The sequence below is a fragment of the Pipra filicauda genome, unplaced genomic scaffold (assembly GCF_003945595.2).
Source record: "Pipra filicauda isolate LSUMZ 115617 unplaced genomic scaffold, ASM394559v2 scaffold12_size5214236_pilon, whole genome shotgun sequence".
Taxonomy (NCBI): domain Eukaryota; kingdom Metazoa; phylum Chordata; class Aves; order Passeriformes; family Pipridae; genus Pipra; species Pipra filicauda.
This window is the reverse complement of record NW_024103763.1, coordinates 4,991,851-5,003,435: the sequence shown is the minus strand read 5'-3', so window position 1 is coordinate 5,003,435 and position 11,585 is coordinate 4,991,851.

Sequence of the window (11,585 nt, the reverse complement as noted above, 5' to 3'; positions counted from 1 at the left end):
ACTGTTACACAAACCTGTGCTTTGACAGATGAGCTGTTCCCTGTTCTTCCTGGAGGCAGGTAAGGTTGCACAGAGCACCTAACAGGGCCAATGAGCCTGCATCCCTTCCCATGGAAGCAGATGTCCCTACCCTTCATCACCCTTTCTGAAAGGGAGGCCTCTGAGATCCCCACAACAGGCTGGTAACCCACAGGCATGCTTTATCCTGAGCTGTTGATGTCCTGATCCAGGACATGTGTTTGCATTTCATAGAGTAAATAGACATAGGGTTCAAAAAAGTAATTTCTTGTTTGATCACACTTGTCCTCTGCCAGTACTAGAGAGGAAGAGACCAGGACAAAGCTACAAAAACCATACGATCCAATTGCCACATCCATTCCCTTAGAATTGCAGCTCCTTTCAGAGATACAGGACCACACTCTGTAATTTCACTCTTTGGACATGATTCCTCCTTTGGGTCATGGTATGTTCCCAAATAACTGGACACCTGTCCCCTGGCTGGTCCTGAAGCCTTTGCTTAGTCACAGCATCTTCAGTTTCTGTCATGATTCTCCCATCTTTGTCCAGCCTGGACTGACAAACTGGAGTAAAGGGACCCTTACCTGGCATGTAGCCATTTCAAAATATACTTTGTCCTATCTTTGCGTCCTAAAGGCCCTACAGACATAGACTGTGTTAAGCCGTTAGGTAGGACATTCAGAGAATTGATAAGTGATGAGATTATCTCTATGCATAGAGTGGAGCAGAGCCTACTTTTGAAAGAAATGCTGCAGTCCCTAGGACAGCACTGTTCAATCTCCCACATGCTTTGCCTGACCCCTTTACATTTCTACCCTTGCACAGATATCTTTGCAGGGTTAGGACAGTGCAGGGGGATGCCAGCACAGGTCCCTTTGACCATTAGGATTTAGGTGGGGCAGGGAGCTCTGCCCACATCAGGGATTTGTTTCATACTATGTGTATATATACATATATATGTAACAAATTACATCTCCTACCCGTTTCACTTAAAACCAAGTTTCTCACATCACGTGGTAGAAGGACAGGAAAAGTACCTGCAAAGGGCTCTATTAGAAGTGTACACCTTTGCCAACACCCAGAAAAGTGCAGTTTTATTTGCACTTATTAGGGAACAAGATGGTCTACTTGGTTTCAAGCTGATCCCAAAGAACTGAAGGAAACAATGGCTCCTGCTCTCTCTTTCCGAATAGTATTGCCAGCTCAGTTCCCAGGTTTTGCCACATCTGCAAATGCTTTTGTGGTCCTCACCCATGGTGAGTAAGACCTTATTTTCAAATCACAGCTCCATAATTTTTTTTTCTCACAGTTTGTGAAAATGCAGGTTCCTGTGTTTCCCCACCCTTTGCATTTGTCCTGTGTGGAGCCCACCACAGTCTCTCTCTAGCACATGCACACCTTCTCATTGAAGAATTATTTTCTGTTTGTCCAGATTTCATCTTTCAGCAGTTTTCTGTGTCACATACATTAACAAGGTTGGTACTTTTTACAGTTGTAAGGAGTCTAGTTTTAAATTCTGCTAACTGAGTTTGTAGTAGAGGCACAAGAGGTAATTAATCAGAGAAAAGAGCAAAAAATAAAGAAATATCTTATTTTTTATGAATTTCACCATTGCATTCCTTTCTGTTTGTGTTGATTTTTCCCACAACAGTATGGGCAGTGAGGAAATCAGAATGTGAGGCTCCTAAGCCCTTCATTATAACACACGCAGCGGCTGAGAGAGCTGGGGTTGATCTACATGAAGAGAAGGCTCTGGGGAGATCTTGTAGCAGCCTTCCAGTACCTAAAGGGGGCTTATAAAAAAGAGGGAGAGGGACGTTTTGCATGGGCAGATAGTGACAGGTAAAGGGGGAAAGGTTTTAAAATTAAAGAGGGCAGGTTTAGATTAGATGTTAAGAAGAAATTCTTTACTCAGACTGTGGTGAAGCACTGGAATAGGTTGCCCAGGAAGACTGTGGATATCTCATTCCTGGAAGTGTTCAAGGACAGGTTGGAGAAATCCCTTTCCTATTATTCAAATGCAAACATCCTCAGTGGATAAAAGTGCACAGTAAAGTGGAACCTATGACACTTAATATTACTTTTTCTGTTTACAGCTTATCTTATAAATGGAATCACCTTTTTGCATTCTTCTTCAAAAATGTAATTCTTGTAAGTAATTCAATGAAATGTTCTATTACCTTGATTTTTTTCTTCCACTTGCTAATCAGTTTTTTAATTGTGCACATCAATTGTATAACAATTTTTATTATTAATAGTATAAATATTCTGCAAAAGTGAAAATGCACTGCTGGTAAATCTGTCTTGGCAAGCAAATTCAGCATTGGTTTCTGAGGATGAAAACCACAGAGTTAGAGAATATGTTTGGAAAATTGGACACAGAACTTAGGATTTGTTCAATTTAACTTTAGAATTAGAGCCAGAAATCTTAGCTTTTCCTCAGAGCTAATGAAGAAATATAGCCATTTTCAGACCATGATTCATTTTACCTGTTTTAGATGTTGGGCCTTTAGAGTAAGCCTTCACTAATTATAAAGGAACCCTAAAGGAAGACCAAAGATGTAGGTGCGTACATATAATCAGCTGAAACCCACCTTAAAAACATGGCTAAATTCACAGCCAAATGTCCCAGCTCTGATCACCCCTCAGTGCTGTCATACACTTTGTTCTGCACAGCCTGCAGGTGCCTCAGGGTAAACATCTTCAGTGCAGATGAAGGCCAGCATTGTCCAATGCCTGAACCACCAGACCTTGACTTTGGAGTGCCTACACCTCAGAGAGGAGGGTTTTGACAGACAATTCAGACAGATTTAGCTGCATCAGCCTGAGCTGTCGCTCCCTGCCTGGCTCCTCACTTTCAGCAGAGATTACCCAATATGTTGTAAACAAGGGATGGCAGCACTGGCCACAAACTGATGCCACAACTGTCTCAGTACATAGTCCCTCATGTGAGTTCAAAAACCTGTAAAAGAGTTCTCCACCCTGTAAACTTGAGCCCTGAGACACTAGCACATGCCACATTCTCCTCTAAGGCAGTAATTTCCAACCAAGGAGCAAGGCAAACATCTGGGACAGCCATGTTTTAAATCATAGCAGTTAAATCTGACAGAACTTGCCCACAGGAGTATTAAATCACTGGCGTCATTTCCGGAGGTACCTGGGTTTCCTTTGGAAAGCTGCTGTGAAATCTTTGAGCTGACACAGAGGTTCGCCTTTGGAGAAACTGATAATATTGTCCAGTTCTACCCCTATTTCCTTTCCTCAAATCAAGTCTTTCCTCCAGAGGCTTTCCTTCTCTTTCGGTTTTTCTGACATGAAATGTTTTCATTTCCCTTCCTCTCACCCTCACAGAAACTTCCCTTTGCAAATATTCCATCTGCCTGACTGGGGACCAGACAGACCGCTGTAAGTAATTATTCCCTTCTGCAGCATGGCCATTTTGCTTAACAAGAGAGGCTCTAAATAAAAGCAAAACAAACCCTGAAGAAACTAGCAAACACCCCTTGGTGTCAGTAGCACCCGGATCGGTGCTTTAACTCCTTGCAGATGTGCAGAAGCAACAAGTTTTCCCGTGGAAAGGACAAACTTTGCATGAGAGCTTGCACACAAGTTTATTGTATTTTCTTTGTGGAAAAGAGAGGATTAGGGGTATTCTCCTCACAGAGAGAAAAGCAGCAACACTCCATTTTTGATCATCTCGTGCCAGTTGTCTCAGTGAACATCTACATAAGCATCTTCATATATTACAAAATATATCTTGACATTGGTGTCTGAACTACATTTAAAACGTACACTACAGTACAGGTAAAAAGAATCCAAACCCTGAAAGTTAGTGGTTTGCTTGGGTTTTGGTTTTGGGGTTTTTTTGGTTTGGTTTTGGGGGTTTTTTTGTTGTGTTTTTTCTTTTTGTTTTTGTTTTTGTTTTCAAATAATTTTGAAGATTCAAAGTGATTTCAAGTCTTTCTTGGTATTTTTTTGTCCTGTCTCATGGGCTGCAATCCTGGTTTGTCCACACTGCCAGGTAAATAGTGTGGTGAAATATCTCATGTGACAAGTACATGCCAGCAAGCAGTCAGTAGGTGTAACAACAGCAAAAGTCTCAACCTAATACTTGAGAGCTGTGGTGGGTTTTTTTTGTCACAATCTGCTAGCATTTGGCAAACTGTAAGGTAGACTTGTCCAATACTAAATTTAAGTGAAACCCAAATCCAGGCATAGAGCAGATTTCAATTTCTGTTTCTTCCTCTTTTCTAACTTCTCATTATTAGTTTTGAAAAACAGTGGGAATTCTTTGGTTTGCTGCAAATCTTTTTGGCTCCCAAACTTTCCAATGTAAAATAACAATTTCTGCAGAAAGCAAAATTATTTCCGCAAAGACATTAATTTGATCTGAAAAACAATTTGCATTAAAAAAAAAAGTTATTATAGTTTTCCATTAATCCCATTGTGGGAGAACAGTGTGGAGAAAACCCAAATGTACAACAAGCAAGTTCTCAGCCAGGTCAGCTGAGCTGGCCCTGCTAAGCGGTGCTCATGATGGCAGATCCCATTCAGAGAATATTCCCTGCATGTAGACTGCCAGCAAATGAGTCATCTTCCCAAGCCCAAAGGCCCCTGGTGGGTCTTGCCAAAAAACCCATGTCTTCCCCTAGTTGTTCTCTCTTCCCACTGCCTATCAGTACCAGGAGGCAAGAGCAGTAACAGCTAAAACTATTGGAAAGGTAGATGGAAGAGCGAAGAAAGGCTCATGGAATGAAGATATCTAATTAAGGGTCTCCTCTCCTCTGCTTCTCTACCCAGTTTCACTGGGGTTAGATGTTCACTACTCATCAAGCACATTGCATTGCAATAAGGTCTTCCACCCACACTCACAGGCTGCTTTCCAGACCTTGGTGGAGCTTACCTTTAAAAATTTCCCTCATGTGACACATCTTTTCATCCTTGTGATGGGAACAGCCAGCACATTCCAGCTATTCTCACTACCATGAATTCCCCAGGGGAAAAGTTACCAACACCTTGCCACTACTGCCTTACAAAATGCAATTTGTGGGTTTACACAACTTTTAACAAAAGTTAGCCCATGATCTCTTAAACTCTTGTCCAAAACTGGGCCTCTGTTGACTTCCAAAAATGTGCTGCAGAAAGTGACACTGCCAGTTCGACTGCTTGGGCAATAATGGCAGACAGAGAAAATATCCCCAAACCTCGTATCTGGTTCTGTTTCCTCCAGCATCCCACAGGCATAGCAGGTACTCTCATTTTCTTTTGGTAAAGATTGCTAGCATATTACTAAGGTGGGTGAAATTACTAGCCTCCCCTGAACCACATACTTGTCTCCCTGCCCTGATCCTGGAAGGTGGCATGAGGTGCAATGTAGAAGAGGGTGTATGGAATATTCAAGCCCATAGGATCTGAACTGTTCCCAACATTTTCTTCAGTTCTAAGAAATCCACTCACCTGATGTTAGACAGATTATCTGCTCAGATCAGAAACTATCCATATTTTCTGTGTTGAAAATGCAAAGCTGGGACTGCAATAAGCAGCCATCTGCAGCAGCAGTGTGCCTTGGTAGAAGTTTCCTTTGCTGTCCCCAAGCACAGCTTGGCTTTTGTTTTGCATGAGGCTGAAAATCCTCTGAAACAGCTAACTGATGCTAATTCACAATGCTGATATTGTAAAAATAAGAGTTTCCTTTCCTAAAAGATTATGAGCTGAGCACACTGACAGATATACAAGTTTTTGTCTTAGTACCACACATACAGCTTGGCCATTTTTCTGAATATCTGATGTTGTTGCAGAAGGGAAACCACCTCTGGAAACTGATGTAGAGTGCAGGACTTACTTGAAGCATAAAGATCAAAATGTGTGGCAGGGCTGCCTGGCCCTCCCCTCCCCCCTGCTGTGGGGACGTCCCTGGTGCACAGCAGACTCCAGCCAACCTCTCCCAAGGCTGCACCTAACCTGGTGTATGGGCCACTCTACATCAGGTCCCAGGATCATCCTCCATGTCCCAAATCAGGAATGACAGAACCTCCCTAGGACCCTGACGGCCCTTTGGCTGGTGGTGGGGAGAGAAAGGTCTACAGCCAGCTCTTGTCCTGGCAGGGCTTCAGGGAGGCAGTGAGGGCCAGACCCATATGCTCCTGCGTCCTCACATCCCCTCAGATTCCTTGGAGAGGCCAGTTCTCCACATGTCTGCCCTCTTCAGAGTAGATTTGGAAGCTGTCTGTACCTGCAGACCACAAAACGAGTTCTCTAATTCATTCTGCATCTTGAAAAGGTGGGTATTATTTTCTCATCACCTCTTCTTGTGACAGCTTTGGGGCAGGGATCTGAAGATCTGGAGCAAGCCCCTCACCTTAACATTTCTTCTAATTACAAACTTTGCTAGAGAATTATACCAGCAAAGAGAATTATCTGTTAAAATGTACCAAGCAGGGACCTTTTTAGTCACATGCTTGAGACACATCCAAAAAACCCCCAAAAAACAAAACAAAAGAAAAAAACAGGAAAGAAAAAAAATCCCTAACAAGTGATTTAATGGTCAGTGGAAAACCATATTTCTTCCCAAGCTGCTACAAGCATGAAAAGCCCAGGTATTTTTCATTCATTTACAATGGGTCAGTAGCAGACTCATAAGTTATTTCAGCTCAAAGACGTTAATAAATGTCAAACAAGGTGCCACCCCACTGGACACCCAGCAGAGCATCTGTGGTGCCCTGCAACCGAGGCTTGCCACAGTGGGTGAGGGGGAGTGGAGCCCTTTGGGGGTAGAATTGGAAAGCATTTCAAGAAAAAAAGCAGTGTCAGCTCAAGGGGAAATTTCTTGCCCTTTCTATACCAACAGCCTGTGGGAACCTGCTTGTGGGAACAAGCTGGCTTTACTTTTACTTGTTGGCATTGTTTTAGAGGAAAGTTTTCATTGAAGTCTTGGAAATTCCCAACCCAAAAAATCTGTTCCTCAGTCACTGTAATTATTCAGGATTTTTCATATATATGCCTTGCCACAAACCTGTAGTGATCCTGGAAACCCAAGTAGCAAAGAAAAATGATCACATTCCTTAATTAGGAGCCATTCTGGGATATTTGGGGATGAATGGTCTTTGACAGGTACTCATCAATGAAAGGCACAAAGCTCTTGGGACAAAGTCAAAGTATTTTTACATGCATCAGGCTACAGGCAGCAGGAACTCTCCTTCTGGAATGGTTAAGAACAAGCACCTCTCTGCAGAATAATGAGATACAAATAGTATGCAAAGGATAAGCCTCTGGGCCAATATCCTTAAAAATATTTCAACTTACATTCTGATGGAGACAGAATGGAAAGGGAACACTAGTGTTTACACAGAATTTGAGGAGTGTACTTTTTTCCTGTTGTTAATGCATAAAATGTGAAGAAAGTATATCCTGTTTCCATGTTTAGTAAAACCTATCACCCTCATGGGGAGTGGTACACCAGCCTTCAGTAAAATTCAGGGTTATTGTCACTGCCCAGAACAATTTGTTCATTGTGACTGAAGAAAAATAGGTATTTAGTCAGCGTCTAGTGCAAGAAAAGGGCAAAGAACAATAATTGTTAATATCCTAGCTCTAACTTTCTTCAGGATTCAGTAAGGGCACGCGTCTTCCTTTTCCACATATAAACCATAAAGCATGTTCCTCACCACACAAGAAAAAAAAAACAAACCAAAAAAACCCCAAACTAAACCAAAAGCAAAACAAACAAACAAAAACCACTATTACCACCAACAAAAAAAAACAAAAAAAAAGTTGGAATCATGTTTATGAAGTTAGTGGAGAATGACATGGGCAACATAAAACAAGTAAGTCATAAGGCTTGTGGAGTCTTTAATTCCTAAGAGAAAAAAAAACACATTTCACTCAAAAACATTCCTAGGACAAAAACTAAAAGTTAAAACAAGTTTTCTCTGGAAATCTCTACATCTCTCTCCCTTCCCATTCTGTCTAATTTCTACACTGTTAGGCTATGTTAACTTCTATAGCCAGCAGTTAGACCTAGCAGAAAATGAACCATTCACCACAATAATATACTGCTAGCAAGTCCCTGGTAACATACAGCTAAAAATATGACAGTATGCTGCAAAATTCTGAGAACCATAGAATGGTTTCTGTTGCAAGAGGCCTTAAAGATCATCTACTTCCAAACGCTCCGCCAAAGGCAGGGACACCTTCCACTAGACCATGTTGCTCAAAGCTCCATCCAGCCTGGCCTTGAACATTTTCAGGTGCCCTAAGGAACTCCACCATTCCATGGTCACTGCAACCAAGACTTCCCTTGAGCTTCACATTCCCCACGAGCCCCTCCTTATTGGTGAGAACATAGCACCTCTATCACTTGTAGAAGGAAGTTATCACCAACACATTCCAAGAACTTCCTAAGTTCCTAATATTGCCTAAGCCCTGCTGTTGAGTTGGTTGAAGTTCCCATGAGGACCAGGATTTGAGAATGTGAGCTGCCCCTGTCTGTCTATGAGGGCCTCATTCATGCAGTCTTCCTGGTCAGGTGGCCTGTAGCAGAGCCCCACTATAGTGTCCCCTTTATCCCTTTAATCTTGACCCAGTCAGCTCCTCAGCCATACCCTGGCAGAGCTCCATACACTCCAGCTGGTCACTGATATAGAGGAGACACCCCCTCCACATCTCCCCTGCCTGCTCTTCCTAAAGAGCCTGTATCCTTCCATTCCAACATTCTGGTCACAGGAGCCATCCCACTATATCTCCATGATGCCAGTGCAGGTGTGTGCACATCTGTAGTTCATCTTGTTTATTCCCATGTTTATTCCCTCTATGTGTGTTTGCATAGAGGCATTTAAGCTGGGCCCTGGATAAAGCTGCCTGACTGACTGGAGTGGGAGAAATTCTTTTGGGCTGCTCTTCAAGGGCTCTCCTGCTGACCTTTGATTCCTCTCCAGACTCTGGTTTTCTCTTACTGGCCCTGACATCAAACTGGTACCAATGCTATGGACTGAGGTTCCTCTCCTCCTGCAAGTGTAATTTAAAGCCCTCCTCAGCTTGGCAAGCCTGTAACTGAAGATGTTCCTCCCCTTCCCTGACAGACTTCAGACTTCCCCCAGTAGATTAGGTTTCTTAAAGGAAGTCCCACGTCCTAAGTAGCCAAACCCCTAGTTGTGGCACCAGTCCTGTGACTGTTCATTCACCAGATTTGACTGGCCCTTTCAAACCCCTTCCCTTTGATCAGGAAGACTGATGAAAAAGATTCTTGTGCTCCAGAGTCCCTTAAGTCCCTCATCACCTCTCCCAGGGCTCTGTAATCCTTCCTAATACTCCTCAGGCTGCTCTTGGCTGTATCACCAGTGCCAAGGAATTCACCTACCAAATGCCAGAAAACCCAGCACATAGTCAATATATCAATGTTTGTCCTTACTGATCTTAATTTTCATCTTATTGTCTACAAGTTTGGGTTACCAGAATCCCAGGCACTAACTCAACAAGCTTTGGCCAGGCACCACCCACTGGCACAGTGCACCATCTTGCTGGCAGTGGCAGTGGTAGTGGCAGCAGCTCCTGGCTCTGGTCAAGAGCAGATGTATGTGAAGGAGAAGACAAAGCCTCAAACAACCACTTCCCAGTGGCTGGGGTGCCAACAGTGGCAGAGGAGCTCCCAGGGAGGCCATCTGGGCAGGGAAACCTGCATGACTTCCATGTTTTATAAAAGATGCAGTAGTCCAATGCCTGGTTAGGGCCATTACTGGTTGAGGTTCTGTGGCTTGTCTTGTGGAGAAGATCAGATAAAACAGCCATAGCCTGCAGGCTGGGAAAACTATTAAAGGGCAGGCTGTTTCTTTTTTTCTACCCTTCCTAGACACCACAGAGTTTGGTACATCTTGTAGCTAAAAGCATTAAATATGTCATTACCATAAATACCAAAATCACTTAGCTGGAACTTAGTTGTATTTATGAGACCTCAGTTTCACACTTGAATGAAAGTGAGACAAATTAGTGATTGTGACTGTGATAGTAAGCCAGACTTGCAGATGATAATACCACAGAGTAAGTACAGCAACAATAAAAATTTTTATATTGACTATGTGCTCTTTTTTGGCATTTACAATAGGTTTTTTTCTATTTTATCTCTTCTATGATTACTCTGAATGAAAGTTCTGAATATATAAGTTTAATTCACTGAAAAGTAAGTTCAAAATCTGTCACACGTGAAACCCATTGTAGTAAGTGTATATATTAGTTGCAATGATTTGCTGACTAATGTGTTGCTTTGGCCAGCTTGTTAAACAAAATGCTTGAATGACATGTTCTGCTGATTCATCTCTCTCCCCCCTTCAGACGCTATTCTCAACTGAATATGCAACTTATGCTTTCTTCTGCAATTCCTGGTACACTTTATTGAAGATCTTTTAATTCCAAACCTGACATATTTTCCATTTGCTCGCAATGTGCATCCTGAGTGTCTACAAATGGTGCAAAATTTAAGGATAAAGAAATTTTCAAGAAATAAAAATGAAATTACATAGAAGGTTTGCATGGAATAATCTGTATTTGTCAATAATATATTATACATCTCATACTGAAGGTTAAAAAAATCACAGTGAGGAGCAATTGTCATGTGGAAAATGTGAATTTCTGAAAAAAAAATATACAAAGGCATAATGAACTGTCACTCCAGAATATAGGTTGGCCAGATTTTTCAACTAAGAGTCAGTGAATGTGTTTTGTTTTTGTTATGATCAGACTTGCCCTAACACCGTGCTGGGACATACCACCTATATTTTCAATCCAGTAGGACTGGAGGGGTGTTAAATGCCAATAGCAGAGTTGTGCTGCAGGAGACTGGTCAGGTTTGGACATAAAAGTGTCAGGCAGCTGCTGTCCCTCCTGCCCTGCACAGTAGACAGCAAGTGGAGGGCAGAGAGTGGCACAGAGGGGACACTGATCCCTTTCACAAGGGTTTGCATGGGGGCAGCACAATATTTCTTTCTAGCATGTGTGGCGAGAAGAAATCTAAATGCCATGAGGTGGATGTTGACCAGACTCAAATTCCCTGGGGGAAGACAGCTGGGAGAAGATGAACGTCCCATCTCATTGCCTGTAGTGGCACAGGCATGTGCCAATACAAGAAGAAAGAGCACACAAGTGGATGGACAGATAGTGTCCCTCAGAGTCTGCATCTGCCTAGAAAGGTGGGATGTTGGCACCTCAAGGCAGATGTGGGTAATTTTGGCTCTTATAGTATGACAGCAAGCTTCATCAGCCTAGCATTTCCATACCTTTTAAATTTTATTCTGTGAGTGGCAGGTTCAGCTGGACAGACAGAAATTCAGGGACTGGCACATCTCTTATGAAAAGTTGAATCCTGGAGAGATTGAAGTATTTTTAAATGCCAATAGCAGAGTTGCACTGTAGGAGACAGAGGTCACCTTGAACCCAAGAAACTGGTCAGGAGATCAAAGCAGAGAACTGAGAGGCCAAATTAGAATGTAACTTTTCTTAGCTACCCCGAGAAAAAATTGTTCATTAAACACTTCCAAAATCTGTTGGTCTATTTATTTTCACTGCTGTATGTTCCTGAG